The sequence below is a fragment of the Aquarana catesbeiana genome, linkage group LG10 (assembly GCF_042186555.1).
Source record: "Aquarana catesbeiana isolate 2022-GZ linkage group LG10, ASM4218655v1, whole genome shotgun sequence".
In the NCBI taxonomy this organism is placed as follows: Eukaryota; Metazoa; Chordata; class Amphibia; order Anura; family Ranidae; genus Aquarana; species Aquarana catesbeiana.
Window position 1 is genome coordinate 186338367 of NC_133333.1, and position 16469 is coordinate 186354835.

The 16469-nt window shown below is 47.2% G+C and overlaps 1 protein-coding gene across 4 annotated transcripts in view; it reads right to left on the reverse strand.

The window, feature by feature from the left end:
• LG10H1orf159 (linkage group 10 C1orf159 homolog) overlaps positions 1-13304 on the reverse strand; it is a 111569-nt gene extending 98265 nt beyond the window's left edge. Inside the window, exon 1 of one of the 4 annotated variants that reach the window (XM_073603069.1) lies at positions 13192-13304. The gene's annotated coding sequence lies outside the window, so the exon portion shown is untranslated. The other 3 variants (XM_073603066.1, XM_073603067.1, XM_073603068.1) reach the window with 3 other exon arrangements.
• Positions 13305-16469: the final 3165 nt, after the last annotated feature.

Here is a 16469-nt window from a genome sequence, read left to right on the forward strand (position 1 = left end):
CGGATGTGGAAGAGATGAGACCATAGCTGAATGAAAGCAAAGGAATTGTTTCTGAGTCTCCCTGACTGGTGTATGAGGGGAGCAGGTATAACGGCTGGTGATGGTGTGCACATAATATAATCTGCAGATTAGACACGATGAACACAGTGGTGAATGATATATGAACTGAGAAGTCATAATAATTAGACACAGAAGTTGTTTTTCATATATATGAACTTTAAAAGAATTTAATATAGATTGATTTATGAATTGATATCACTGTATTTTTTCACATAACAAAATATAAGTGCAGCGCTATTATTCTAATTAATATGTTGTATGGTAAGGTGAATTCACTGGAAGTGTACAGCAGCTGTGGTATATTAATTATCAGTTTTTATAGTTTTGTAGTTTTTCAGTTTATAGCACTTTAGGAAGGTGGGGCTAATTGTCTTTCACACTATTGCTCATGCTGCCAAAGCCTGGTACACCAAGTTTTTTTCCTGTTTAACCCAGTCAAAGTTGCTGTACCAACGATTCAACGTTAGTAGAGCGTTCTCCCCCACTGAGCTGTTGTGTTCTGACAGAACACTCCAATCAGCGCTCTCCACCATTGGCAGATAGCGCTATTCAATAGCTGGTCAGCTGCTGATTTTCCAGCATGCTCGTCCGACTGAAGCTGGCTTCTGTCGGACCGGCTGCCATACACACGGGCCGAATGTCGACTTTTTTTATTGAACCTGCCGTTGTCGCCCGGCGTGTACGGGGCTTAAGGGTAGTTTGTTCTTGATATCCAGTGGCGAGGAATTGCTGCTCTCACTGCTCAGATAAAGTGATGAAGAATATCTTTCTTACAGTAATAGTTTTAAGGGAGCCTGGAATCATAGATAGTAATGCTATCTTTGGCGAGTCAGAAATTTGTATTGTCGTAATCTCACGATACATATCAAATATGTTTTTCCAAAATGCTATAATTGGTGGGCACTCCCACCATACATGTGTCAGGATCCAGCAGACATCAGAGATGGTTGGATATATGCGATTAAGGTGATCAAGGCATCTGTACCATCTATTATTATTCTACATGATTTATATTGCGCCATCAGTTTGCACAGCGCTTAACAAAATGAAGGCAGACATTACAGTTACCTTACAATTTGGTACAAGAGGAATCAGAGGACTGCTTACAATCTAGGTCTAGTAATCAATTTGAATCCCTTCTCCTGAACTCTGGAAGCCATTGATAGCTTATGAGTTAATATAAAGCATTTTCCCCACTCCTGAGGAACGACAGTTTGAAGTTCATTCTCCCACACAGATGTATATTTAGATAGCCCTAGGTAGGCCAAAGAGGAGAAAATTGAGTATACTAGAGATACTCGATGAGATGGAGCATTCTGCAAGAGTAATTCAAAAAAAGTTGTTGGGGGAGATTGAAGTGTGCATTTATTTGGAATAGAATAAATAAATTAGATTGTTGTTGCCTATGAAACCAGAAGTCCATTGGCAGTCAGGTTTGTGAGCCACTAGATATAAGAGAGGGGTCAGATTATAAAACTTGGGATAATATGCAGTAAGGTTTTTTTTTTTTTTTTTAAGCTCAAAGTGGAATTTCAGTAATTTTTTCAACTTTCCATCTATTAAATCCTCTGCCCTTGTTTTAACTTTGGATGGTAATTTTTTTTTCTGCCAGTAAATACCTTATACAGCCCACTTCCTTATTCTTGTCTGGTCATTAGCCTAGGCTTATGACATCATGCACAGCTCTCAGAGAGAGAGCGAGAGATTGGCAGGAAGAGAGAGGGGATGAGTCATTAAGTGGGCCAATAAACGCTGCAGGGTTGGAGGTATGCCTCTGTGTGTCTGTGTAAATCCAGGAATGGAACAGGCAGCAGGCTTCAGCTGCCCACAGTTAACATGGCTGCAGCCAGACTTGGTGAAGGGAGATTTCTGCAGCATATTTGACAAATACAGAATTACAGTATATATAAAATAATATGCAAAGTGGTTGGAGGGAAGCTGCAGAATGGCAAAGATGTTTTTATTACAAATTATGTGAGCAGACTGCAGTTGCTTAAAGCGGAGTTCCACCCATTTAAAAGATGCGGTTGAACGAAGCCTCGCTCCTCTCTGCGGCGCCGGCATTGTAACTGTGGGCGAGCCGTGCTGCGCACTGTGAATGGCCGGGTAATCTTCTGGGACCTGTGACGTGTCCCAGAAGATTGCAGGGAGGGGGGCGAGGTGAACTTCCTTCCGGCGCCGTGGAGCCCCAGGAGGAAGTGGGAGCCGGGTGCCTCTAAAAAGAGGGAATCCGCTCCCCTCCCCCCAAAAAAACAACATGCCAAATGTGGTATGTCAGGGGGTCACCATCACTTAAAGCGGAAGTTCCATTTTTGTTAGTGGCCAAAGATATTGCCCTGGAAAGCAAGCTTTTTTATAGTTTCTAACGGCCGGACATTTTCTGGTAGAGCTCAGAATTCATGGTTTCATCAATTATGGTAAATCGTCCAGGTCCTGAAGCTGCAAAGCAGCCCCAGATCATCACGCTACCACCGCCATATCTGACTGTTGGTATGATGTTCTTGTTATGAAATGCTGTATTAGTTTTATGCCAGATGTAACGGGACGCACACCTTCCAAAAGGTGAAATTTTTGTCTCATCAGTCAACAGAATATTTGCCTAAGGCCCCTTTCACACTGGGGCGGGAGGTGCGATGGGGGTAAAGCTATTAGCGGCGCTTTACCGTCGTTTTAGCGGCAGTATTCGGTGGTTTTACCCCCCGCTAGCAGCCGAGAAAGGGTTAAAAACCACCGCAAAGCGCCTCTACAGAGACACTTTGCCGGCAGTATAGCCACGCTGCCCCATTGATTTCAATGGGCAGGGGCGGTGTATACAACGCTCCTTCACCACCCTGAACATGCTGCTAGCAGGACTTTTTTTCCCGTCCTGCTAGCGCACCGCTCTAACCCCGAGGGCTTTCACACTGGAGACAAAGCAACGGCTGTTTCGGGTCGGTTTGCAGGCGCTATTTTTAGCGCAATAGCGCCTGCAAAGCGCCCCAGTGTGAAAGTGTGGAGTTGATCAAGATGTGTTTGGTAAATGTGAGATGAGCCTTTGTGTTCTTTTTGGTCAGCAGTGGCTTTGGCCTTGGAACTCTCCCATGGAAGCCATTTTTGCTGAGTCTCTTTCTTAGGCCCCTTTCACACTGGGGCGGTTTGCAGGTGTTATTGTGCTAAAAATAGCGCCTGCAAACCGCTCCTAAACAGCCTCCGCTGTTTGTTCAGTGTGAAAGCCCGAGGGCTTTCACACTGAAGCGGTGCGCTGGCAGGAGAAGAAAAAATCTCCTGCGAGCCGCATCTTTGGAGCGGTGAAGGAGCGGTGTATTCACCGCTCCTAAACCGCTCCTGCCCATTGAAATCAATGGGACAGCACGGCTATACCGCGGTAATACCGCAGCTATAGCCGCGCTATACGAGGGGTTTTAACCCTTTTTAGGCCGCCAGAGGGGGGTTAAAACCGCACCGCTAGCGGCTGAATACCGCGGTAAAACAGCGCTAAAAATAGCGCTGTTTTACCGTCGACGCCCCCTACCGCCCCAGTATGAAAGGGGCCTTATTGTTGAAACATGAACACTGATCTTACCTGAGGCAAGTGAAGCCTGCAGTTCTTTAGATGTTGTTCTGGGTTCTTTTATGACCTCCTGGATGAGTCTTCGTCATGCTCTTTAAGTAAATTTTTGTAGGCCGGCCACTCCTGGGAAGGTTCACCACTGTTCCAAGTTATCTCCATTTGTGGATCATGGTTCTCCCCTTGTGGTTCACTGGAGTTCCAACACCTTAGAAATGGCTTTGAAACCCTTCATAGACCGATACATGTACATTACTTTGTTTCTAATCTGTTCTTGACTTTTTTTAGATTGTGGCATGATGTGTGGCTTTTTGTGATCTGTTAGCGTGCTTCACTTTGTCAGACAGCTTCTATTTATGGGATTTCTTGATTCAACAGGTCTGGCAGTAATCAGGCCTGGTTTTGGCAAGTGAAATTTAACTCCGCTTTCCAAAAAATTGTGTTTAATCACAGTTCATTCATTAATCAGCATGGGAGGGGGCAATTACTTTTTCACATAGGGCCAGGCAGGTTAGAACAGCTTTTTTCCCCTAAATAAATGAAATAACTTAACTGCATCTTGGATTTACTTGGGATATCTTTTGTAATATTAAAATGTGTTTGATGATTTAAATCATTTAAGTGTGAGAAATATGCAAAAAAAAAAAAAAAAAAAAATTTTTTTAAATCAGGAAGGGGGCAAATACTTTTTCACAGCACTGTAACTGAGGCGGCTGGATGGCAAAAAGTTAAACACCCCCTGCCATTTCTGGCTGCGGCCATCTTGAGTAAGGGCAGATGATTCATGTTGCATTTACTTTCTGGAATCCATCTGCCATTAGCTCAGGCTTGCAGGCAGGAGGGTGTTCTTAGCTGAGAAGAGCCCCTCCTCCCTCCAGAAGACTCCTGGATTGTATGATATGTCAACTGCCTAGAAAAGAAACCAGAAGAAACATTAAAAAACAAAAAAGGTTAATTTTATGTCCCTCACCTGATCCCCCTGTGTGGGTAAACTGTTGATCTGCATCTGTGCATTTTTTCAATAAAAATTATTGTACCAGAGAAAAAAAAAAAAAAAAAGTTTAAAAACACAATTAACTAGGATATCCCTTCCTATGTATTTACTAATGCTAGAAGCATAAAGATTAAAGATAGTCAATGTTGATTGAGAGAATGAAAGCGTTTGTTACCCCAGCAGTTCATAGTCCTGATATGAGCCTGCTGTACCATGTATTGTATGAGGAAGTATACTGTTATCTTTGTATTGCTTCCTTTGTGTAAAATCCCTGGTGTTCCCGACAGTCCCTATGCTTTCCTAGTAACCACTTAATTAACCAGCCCCAGAAGATTTACCCCCCTTCATAACCAGGCCATTTTTTATGATATGGCACCGTGTTACTTTAACTGACAATTGTGCGGTCGTGCGACGCTGTATCCAAATAAAGTTTTTGTCCCTTTTCCCCACAAATAGAGCTTTCTTTTGGTAGTATTTGATCACCTCTGCGGTTTTTCTTTTTTTTTTTATTGTGCTGACACTTTTTGGGGACCAGTGACACTAATACAGTGATCGGTGCTAAAAATATATGCACTGTCACTGTACTTATGACACTGGCTGGGAAGGGGTTAACATCAGGGGCAATCAAAGGGTTAAGTGTGTGCCTAGTCCTGCCGGGTGGACGTCGGCACGTGATGTGCGTTTGACGTCGGCACAGGGGAGGGGCCCAGCACCGGCCCTACGGGAGGAGGGAGACGAGGCGTCCAGGAGCTCTGAGATGCCGTGCGGGATGAGAGACGGCGAGGTGCCGGCATTCGACTGAGCGCCCGGTTCCCCTCTCACACCGCTCTCATACCGCTCCCCCCCCCCAGCCAGGATTACCGAAGCAACGGCGGTAGTACATATCCGCCACGGGAAACAAGCAGGGCTGACGGGTATGCCATCCCCCTTCCCCAGCTCTGCGTGACGAGCAGCTGACAGCCCCAGCGAACCTCGAGCCTCCCACAGGAGGGTTACAGGACGGAGTTGCAGCTGACCACTAAACTCGTGGGCATCTGAGAGCAAGATCTACAGATCCAAGAACTCAGGGTGTCGCTAGGCTGCTCAAGAAGAAGCAAGGTAGGAGAAGCTTCCCTGACATAACTGAATGACAGTGGACACAAGCGGGTATGAACTGTATGAACTGTACGGGTCTAATTGAGAAAACCTGAAGTGAGTCTGGGAGACCAGTATAACTGGATTAACTGGGGCGTTTGTTTCCTCTGCTATCAGCCCAAATTTAAAAGGACTAGATTACTGGGAGCCCCTGATCTCACCCCCCAGCCATATAAATTAGAGAGGACATTTGAGCTGAGGTGCTGAGACGCCTTGAGAGTGTCCAACTCTTCCCCCCCACCGGTCCCCCTCTTGGTTTTCTCATTAACTCTCCTCGATAGGGGTAAAGGTATTGTGTGGCCCGGAAGGAGAAAGAAACGGCACAGACACTGTAGATACCTAATACAGTTTATAGATCCCAGCGGTACGGCGGATCCTCTTCCATATGGCCCACAGAGGGATGGAGATCCCAAAAGAGTGAAGCGACTAGCGGGACGACGGTGACATCTGTTAGAACTCAATCACCAGCAGAGGCAAATTAGGATCGAGACCGGAAGAATGCGAGGCCGGTCATCAAGAACAACAGAACCCCATAGTTCAAGAGAAAGCTTAAATACTAGCTCCATACAAAAATATTTAAAAGAAGCTAGTTTAAAGAGCCCAGGAATGGAGGCGAAACACACGGGTACAAAGAAGAAGGAGCAACAGAAACAAAAGGGGGGACAGGGGGACAAGACCCATGAAGAGTCGGCCCCGGAGGGGGTACCCGCAAGCTACATGACCGAAGAGCAGCGAATGATGGCCCTAGCCCCGAGTAAATTAGACATGAGTGAAATGTTCACAAAACTGGAAAATAAACTAGAAAGTGTGATTAAAGCAGAAATCTCAAATGTCCGCTCCGACATGGGCCACCTCCTCCGCAGGCTGGAGGAAGCCGAAGAGGCCTCAGTGCTCCAAGCCAAGGACATTTCAGATTTAAAAGAACAAATTAGGAATGTACAAAACGAAAACCGCCTGCTGACGTTCAGACTGGAAGAACAGGAGAACCAGAGCCGACGACAAAATCTCCGTATTAGATCCATCCCGGAACAACGCAACGAAAACTTGGAAGAGAAGATGAGGAAGATATTCAATCCTTTGCTGGGCAGGCGAGAAGACGAAATATTAAGAATCGATAGGGTCCACAGAGTAAGGAAGCCCCCCCATATAAAGCAAGATTCCCCCAGGGACGTCATTGTAAAATTTCATCAATACGAGGACAAAGAAATAATCTGGAAAAAATTAAAGGGGGCCCCCCCAATAAATTTCGAAAACAGAGAGCTGCAGATCTTTACGGACCTTTCAGCTGGTACACTGGAGAGGAGAAGACGGATGAGACCAATACTCGACCAACTTAGGAAGGCAAACCTAAAATACAGCTGGGGGTTCCCAACATCCCTGATCGTAACCAAGGACGGAAGATCATACAGAATGAGATTCATGGAAGAAATGCAGGACTTCTGTGGCAGTCTGGGCATTCCCATCCCTGACTTGTTACAGAGATAGAAGAGGCAATGGGGTGGAGGCGTGGGAGGAGAGGGGGAGGCGGGCGGGGGGGGGAGCGGGGAGGGGACCCCTTCTTTTTTTTTTTTTTTTGTCACTGTTCCCGCCCCCCCCTCTCTCCTTCCTCCTTCTCCGCCTCTCCTCTCCACTATTAAAGGGATGTCTATTTCTCAGGGTCACGAGACTAACGTACTTTGGGACAGTGGCCGACACCGAGAGGTGGAGGGAGTCTTGGGACGGGCAAGCTGCCGGACAGCCGTGAATAGACAGAACGTAGGAGGAGAAGCGAGAGAGAGAGGGGACGGGAGGCTAAAGAGGATAGAAGAACATACGCATGGTCCTGGCGGGAGGGGGGGCGGTGGGAGCTGGGATACATCTGTGGGGGGGGGGCGCTTGGTGCTCCCACCTCCCTCGCCCTTTCCCTCTCGGGGGGGGGGGGTGACGGAGGCCGGTGTCTGGAGCCAACCCCTGGAGGAGAAGTCATGCAGTGTGGAATGGGAAAAATTTCCATACGGGCGGGCTTTCGGCGAAATGAGCGCCACGGGGTGGTGGGGGGGGACGGGAGGGAAGGGGAGGCGGGCGGGACTGAGGGGGGGGAGGGGGGAGGAGGAAATTGGGGGGTGGGGGAGGGTGGTGGTGTCGGGGGGGGGAGGGGTTTAGGTAGAGGGTGGGATCAGAAGTGGGTGGAGGAGTCAGCAAGACGGGTGCGAGAGGAGCAGAGGACAGAGGTTAACGGTTGCTCTATTGACTATGTCCGAGATTAAATTTATATCCTACAATGTAAAAGGGTTAAACTCACCAAGGAAAAGACACAAAATAATGGGGGAGCTGAGTCTCATGCGTGGGGACATAGTCTTCCTGCAGGAGACCCACCTGACCCATGAGACAGGGGTCAGGCTGTTCTCCTCTAGGATCCCTCAATGGGTATACGGGGATTCCCCTACCAAGGGGTCTAGGGGAGTCGCTATAGGGCTCTCCAAGGCGTCTAATTTTTCGGTGAGGGATAGACAGATAGACCCCGATGGCCGTTATATTTTCCTAAAGGGTTCAATTGGACCTAGATCGTTTACGTTGGCCAATGTCTACTGCCCTAATAAAAGTCCAACCAACTTTCTGGGACAAGTACTGGAGAAGTTGCTGACATTTGGGGAAGGGGAAATGGTCTTAGCGGGAGATTTAAATTTTTGCCTAGACCCTGCCCTGGATAGTACGTCCCGTGCTCAGGAGATAAGGAAGGTGTCACTAAGGGCAATAAGACGAAAACTATTCCACAACCAGTTAATGGATGTGTGGAGAGTGCAGCACGCCAAAGAAAGGGATTTCACCTTCTTCTCCCCTGTGCACGGGACGTACTCCAGACTAGACTACATTTTTGTAGACCACAATTTATTGGAGAGGGTTGCGGAAACCAAAATTGAGATAATGTCCCTCTCAGACCACTCCCCAGTTACGATGAGGCTAAAACTACCAGAAGTGGTGGCAAGTCCTTTCTCGTGGAAGCTGAATGAGGACTTGTTCAGGGACCCCGCAGTGATAGAGCAGATCCAGAATGAGGTGGATTTTTTCTTTAAGACAAATGATACTGGAGAAGTATCTCCTCCCATTTTATGGGAGGCACACAAGGCCTACATCCGAGGGACTCTTATAGCCATAGGTGCAGGTCGGAAAAAAAAAAGGAAGGAAGAAAGGGAAAAATTGATCGAGGCAATATTCAATCTGGAACAAGCACATAAAAAGGGGCAGGACCAGGACTGTTACCGCTTATTGGTCGCCAGGAGAGAGGAGCTGAGGGACAGGATGGAGCAGGATGCCAGTAGAACCTTCAATTTAATAGCAAGGGATAAATACCTCTGGGCAAACAAATTAAATAAACACTTAGCCAGATTAATAAGAAAAAAAAGGAGGCGGAATTTTATAGATAAAATAAAGAGCTCAGGAGGGAAAGAGATAGCGACCAGCAGAGGTATGGCAGAGGAGTTTAGAAAATTTTACGCTGACCTCTACTCACTAGGGCGAGGGAAGGAGGAAGTCAGGGCCCGGGCAGCTAGGAGCAGGGCCTTTTTAAAAGAAGCAGGTTTAAAGGTGTTGCCTATAGAGGACAGGGATCTCCTGGACAAACCAATCAAGGAAGAGGAAATCATATCAGCCCTAAGAGATTCCCCGAAGGGTAAGAGCCCCGGCCCCGATGGTTTCCCTACCATCTACCTAGAGAAAATGAAACATATACTAGCCCCTAGGCTGTGCCAATACTGGAACGAATTGGGCACTAAGTATGAGATGGAAGGCGAGGCATTGTCTGCTACGATAACTCTGATACTGAAAGAAGGGAAGGATGCCGGGCTGTGTTCCAGCTACCGGCCCATCTCCCTGTTAAACGCGGATGTCAAACTATACGCCAAGGTCATGGCTAATAGGCTAAAGAGTTACATGGCGGAGCTGGTGCACCCGGACCAGTCCGGTTTCATCCCGGGAAGACAGTGCAGGGACAACGGGGTTCGGGCAGTCCTGCTCTCGGAATTCTGTAGACTTAGGGGACCCCCAGCTCTATTCCTGTCGATAGACGCCGAAAAGGCATTCGACAGGGTAGACTGGGGGTTCTTGATGAACACCCTAGAAGCCATGGGGTTCGGGCCCAGGTTTATTTCCTGGATCAGGGTCCTATATAGAAGTCCAACAGCAGTAGTAAGGGTGAACGGTGCCATTTCCAAACCTTTTGAGATGGTAAATGGTACTAGGCAGGGCTGCCCGCTCTCCCCCCTCCTGTTCGTCCTGTCCCTGGAACCGCTCCTGGCCTCCATTCGGAACAGTCCGGACTGCAGCGGAGTAAGGGTGGGAACGGAGGAGCACAAGTTGTCGGCGTTCGCCGACGACGTCCTATTTTTTGTCTCAAATCCTAGGATAACACTTCCTAACGTGCTCCGTATCCTCAGAACATATGGAGAAGTCTCCAATTTCAAAATAAACCCCGCCAAGTCCGAAATTTTAAACATCAGTCTACCCAAGCAGGAAGAAGCCCACCTAGCTACAGTATTTCCCTTTCCCTGGAAGAGAGAGATTGGGTACCTGGGAGTTATGCTGGTCAATACCATTAAAGGGTTATTCCAAAAAAATTTTATACCACTGCTAGACGATATTAGGCAAGAGGTTAGAAGACTGCGGTCTAGGCCTCTCTCATGGTTCGGACGAGCAAATACGGTCAAAATGATGATCACTCCGAAAATCTTGTACAAATTCCAACTGCTGCCGATCCCTATGCCAAGATACTATCTGAAGGTTTTAAGGAAATTAATCAGCGAAGCTGTCTGGGGTGACAAAAAACCACGTATTGCTTTTTCAACACTGAGTAGAGGGAAAAAAAAAGGGGGAATAGCAGTTCCCGATATAAATAGGTACTATATTGCAGTAGTGCTCTCACGGATCACGGAATGGAGTAAGAAAGGGACGGATAAACGGTGGGTGGATATCGAGTTCTCTTTAAGTAATAATAACCTAGCACAGTCACTATGGAATCCTCCAAAGTTTAGAGCACTCAGCACTAACACATCTATACTAACGCAAAACACTTTTAAATATTGGGACAAAATACATACACAGCACAAATGGACATATAATTCACCGTTGATACACATGAAAAATAATTTATTTTTTGAACCAGGGAGGAGGGAGGTGGGGGGGAACTGGCTAAAGGAGGATTCCGTTCAATTGAAAGATTTCACTGATAAGGGTAAAATACGCACTTTCACGGAATTGAGCAGAGAGTCAGAACTCTGGGTGATTGACAGATGGAGGTATCTCCAGCTTTCCCATTTCATCGGAAACCTACCGAAGCCTCTCAGAGGTATGGAGGAGCTCAGGCCATTGGAGCAACTCTGCACGAAAGAACACACAGGGGGTGTTATTGCCCAAATATATAGAATTTTGGAAGCAGAGCAGGAGGGGGTAGGGCCTCCGTATGTTAAAAGGTGGGAGCAGGAACTGGGGACACAGTGCAATAGGAATATGGTAGAAAAAATTTTGAGTTTAGCTCACTACACGTCACTAGATAGTAGGAGAACGGAAATCCACTATAAAGTCTTAGCAAGATGGTACGTCACCCCAGACAGAGTCAATAAAATGGACGGAACAAAGGCTAACACCTGCTGGAGGGGGTGCTCAACTGTGGGCTCGATGGCACATATTTGGTGGGAATGCCCCACCATAAAGGCCTTCTGGAAAAGAATTCTGGCATTTATAAAGGATATTACGGGGAGGGAAATTAAGGAAGACCCATGGGCTTGCCTCTTTCATGGGACTCAGGAAACAGTCAAGAGTTATAGATCCTCGCTGGTCCCTATAATATTGGACGAGGCCAAGAGGCAGATTGCCTTAAACTGGCTGAAACCATCGAGTCCCAATGTGAGAGATTGGCTTCTTGGCCTCAATGATATATTCAATGTGGAGTGTCTAGATCGGCGGGGAACAGAACCTGACGAGGACTCGGAACACACTGGGAAGTGGTCAGGTTGGATTAAATTTAAAAGATCTTGGTCCTATCTGAAGGAGTTTATATAAATCGAAAACAAGAAAGGGAACCACAGATTGATAGGAGCGACTTGGTTATGATCCGCACCTAGCGAGCTACGTCCTGCGGAAGGGGGGGGGAGGGGGGAGGGGGAGGGCGGTGGAGGGTGGGGAGGGTAGAGGGGGGGTTTCAGGGGTTAAATTTGTGCAACTTTTGAATTTATAAATCATTTTGTATCTAGAACTGCCCCTGGTGGGAAAAAAAATTTTTTGTTATGAAAAATGAGAAATAAAGATTTAAAAAAAAAAAAAGTGTGTGCCTAGTCTGTGTTTTAGTGTAGTGGGGGAGGTGCTTTTACCAGGGGAAGGCTCAGAACCTGGTCCCTGCTTTGCAATAACACAGGATCCATGCCTGCCTACTGACAGAACGGCGATCCGCCTTGTTTACATAGACCGTCTGCTGTTCTGCCGGTGTACCAAATGATCAACGGGTGCCAGCAGACACAGAGCCTGTGGGACCCGCTGATTGGCTCACGCTATGTAGAATCACAGTGGGGGGGAGCCGCCGGCGGCGTGCACTTGTGTCCGCTACCCAGAAATGCAGGATCAGGTATATAGACACGCAATCCTGTGAAGTGCGGCCGCCCTGTAGCAGGAAAACTGCTATAGGGCAGTCGGCAACTGGTTAAAAACTGACCACACTGGACAGGAGAGCACACAGTGGTCAGTTCTCTAGCTATACTGGGAACTCAGCCTGCTCTCCTCCAATAGTCAGACGTGTCCTGACACCCCCCCCTGCACAGACATTCACTGGGAAGATCAGTGTGCTGCTGCTTCTCCTCCCCCAGCTCTCTATCCAGCTGAAAACAGAGGGAATGCGATCACAAAAAAAAAAAAAAAGGTGAAATCAATTTATAATTTTTTTTATATCTATATACAAATGGTTTGCCATTCATTTTGGTTTTAAGCTGAATGGTTTGTTTTACAAGGTGATCATTTACAATCACTTGAAGTTCTGCTTTATAGAACATTAGCAGCTGGAAGGATAATAAAGATGGTGGCGGTGATGTGTCACCATTGAAGGGTGGATTCTGTGGGGACACAGAGCATCATGTGGGCGGAGCTGAGAACCCCAGAGGACAGCTGTAGATGGTGTTCCCATAGAGGAGGGTGAAGGGAATGTACACAGCTCCTCCCCTCATTATCTGGGAAAGGTGAACCTTCTAGAAGTTACATTCATTGTGAACTTTCTCCTCTCACATAAATCAGCCCCAGTACGACCTACACCCCCCCATATCAGGCCGGTCTCTGTAGTCTCCTCACCTCCTTGTCCCGTTCTCTCCCCGCAGCCTCCTCTGCTCTCTGGGACTTGTAGTCTCCCAGACCTCCTGCTCCCCTCCTGGCCTTATTACCTCCCGCCGTCACACAGCAGCCGGCCAAACTACGCTTCCCACAATGCCCCGCGACCACCTACCTGTCCGACCCGCTGCAGGTAACAAAGCAGCTCCCCGAGCGGAGGATGGGACAGCTCGGCTGCGCCCCGAGGCATGCCGGGAGATGTAGTCTGAAGCGCCATGAGGGGCGTGGCTGCGTAGAGCGCGCTAGTCTGAGGGGCCTGACGTACACCGTGCTGCGCCTGCTATGAGGGAAGGAAGGACAGCTCGGGGAGCGCGGCTACTCGGGTGTTTGTAGAGGCCATAAGCGGGCTATAGACGGTCCTATACGGGGCAGGGTGGTATGAAGGGAGCTGGGGGGGGTCACACGGGGGCAGAGAGGGGTACACGGGAGGCATGACGCAGGCATGGGGCCCGGAGAGGTGAGCACACACGGTACGGTGCAGGCGGAGGAGATAAGAGCACATTCCTGGCCGGTATAGTGGGGGGAGGGGATGGTGAGCACATTGCTGGCCGGTATAGTGGGGGGAGGGGATGGTGAGCACATTCCTGGCCGGTATAGGGGGGGCAGGGAATGGTGAGCACATTGCTGGCCGGTATAGTGGGGGGAGGGGATGGTGAGATTTGTGAGGAGAGAGACCTGAGGGTGCCATGATTCCTGCGCATGCGCACACACTGGTGGTGGGGGAGGAGTTGTTATAGATTCTCTATGCTGGTGGTGATCACTCTGGGTTTGTTAACAAATTAGAATTCAGATTTGATTATTAATGCCATTTATTAGCAGACCTCTATTTTTATTCATACTGTGCATTATTGCATGATCCTGCCGCACCATGCAGCTTTGTGAGCACAAATACACGGGCGTTTCCTAATGTGGGGGGTCTTTAAGAATAAATGGCATCCCTGTGCGTCTACTAAATATCAGTGTGTTTTGCCTTCGGGTCTTGAACCTGTGTGATTTTTGCAAGCATTTCCGACCTGCACAAGTGTGACCCCCAATCTTAAAGCGGAGTTCCACCCAAAAGTGGAACTTCTGCTTTAAAGAGGAAGTAAGCCCTGGTGGGTTTTACTTCCTCTTTATTTTCCTGCAAAGGTAAAGCATAATGGGCTACTATGCATTATGTGTCACTTACCTGTCACCGCTGTCCCCACTAGCAGCATCCATCTTCACCCCTCTTCCTTCCAGGGCCGCGAACTATGGCTCTGTGACTGGCCGGACATCACTTCCGCGCAGGAGCCGCCAGTCACGGCATGACCCCTATTAGAAAAAGCAAAATGTGCCCTTTCTAAAGTGCGCATGCGCCGTAGTCATCGACACTTGGCTTTTTTGTAAAGATCTCCTAAACCGTGGAGGTTTAGAAGATATTTCCAGCACCTACAGGTAAGCCCTAATATAGGCTTACCTGTAGGTAAAAGTGGTTGTACAGAGTGCACAACCACTTTAAGGCCTCTTCTCCGGCTCCTGATGGTGAAACTGATCTTTTGGGGGGGAGGAGAAGGGGAGAGCAGGTACCCACAGCCACTTCTGTTCTGGTTGCCTTAGGCAATCTGAAGTGCAAGTTCTCTTCCCGCCCAAAGTCTTCTGGGACACAGGACAGGTCCTAGAAGACTTCGGGACGAATAACAGAGCGCAGCGCCGTGGGCACCCAACTGTGAAGCTGCAATCTGTCACAGCTTGGTGCCCATTGTAGAGATGCCGACACTGTCGAGAGAGGAAGGAAACTGCTGGGGTGAGTGCACTGCTGGATCCTGGGACAGAGTATGTGTCTATTAAAAAGTCAGCAGCTACACTTTTTGTAGCTGCTGACTTTTAATAAACACACAAATGACTGGAGCTCTGCTTTAGGCTGGCCATACACTGTGCAATTTTCTTTTTCAATAAACTTTGGATTTGCCTTCAGCCCCCGTTCACACCAGAGCGACTTGTCCTGCGATTTGACAGTTTCAAACTGCATGGTAAGCCGCACAGCACTGCCAGCAATGGGACCATTTATATTGCTGAGACATGATTATGAAAACTACTTTTTACAGATTTCATTGCCACTTGCCTAGGTTAAATGAAGTTGCAAGCCGCAATGAAATCGGAGGTGCAAGTTGCACTGATCTGTGGCTTTAAAATATGGTTTAGAAAAATTGTATAATGTATGGCCAGCCTAAGTGTGTGGATTTTTTTTTTGTTAATGACCTTACAAATTTTTCAAAGCAGGATGTAAAGTTTTTTTTTTTTTTCCTTTTTGTGTTGTCAATGAGATACTTTGCTGCTGATCCTGCATTCGCGCTTCCACCTGGCAACTTGGAGAAACAAGAATTAAAGACAACTAAACAGGTTTGTGTTTCAAATTGCATAAATATATTTTCCAGGCTTGTGATATGTGTCTAAAGGCCAGATGAGAGATCAGATTTAGTGCAACTGTTGAGACTATGCATTACATGACAGCAGCATAAAGTAAACTACTTAGGGCTTGTTTACCCACTTCAGTCCCAGAAGATTTTACCCCCTTCCTGACCAGAGCACTTTTTACAATTTGGCACAGCGTCGCTTTAACTGACAATTGCGCGGTCGTTCGACGTTGTACCCAAACAAAATTTACGTCCTTTTTTTTCCCACAAATAGAGCTTTCTTTTGGTGGTATTTGACCACCTCTGCGGTTTTTATTTTTTTGCGCTATAAACAAAAAAAAAAGAGTGACAATTTTGAAAAAAAAACCAATATTTTTTACATTCTGCTACAATGAATATACCCAAATTAAAAAAAAAAAACAAAAAACAAATTTCTTTATCAGTTTAGGCCAACAATATATATTCTTCTACATATTTTTGGTAAAAAAAACGCAGCAAATGTATATTAACTGGTTTGCGCAAAAGTTATCGGATCTACAAACTATGGGAACGATTTATTGCATTTTTATTCCTTTTTTTTTTTTTTTTTGCGGTATTGCGACGGACAGATCCGTCACTTTTTTTTTTTTTTTTGGGACCTTTGACAATTATACAGCGATCAGTGCTATAAATATGCACTGATTACTGTGTAAATGTCACTAGCATAGAAGGGGTTAACTGTGTTCCCTAGGTGTGTGTTCTAACTGTGTGGGGATGGGAGTGACTAGGAGAGGAGACATATTGTTATTTCTACTTAGTTTACACACAAATCCCTGTGCCGGCGCTCGTGCGTGGCCGGCAGCGATCATGCGGATCAGCGCGTGCCCCCTCTGGTGGCCGAAAAGCAGAAGGATGTACCCGTACGGGATTTCTCCCAGGGAGCCATTCTGCTGTAGTATATCTGCGTGAGCCATTCAGGAACCGGTTACAATTGGGTTGGCCCTCTGAAGAGCAATCCTTTGATTTTTGCTCAGAGGGT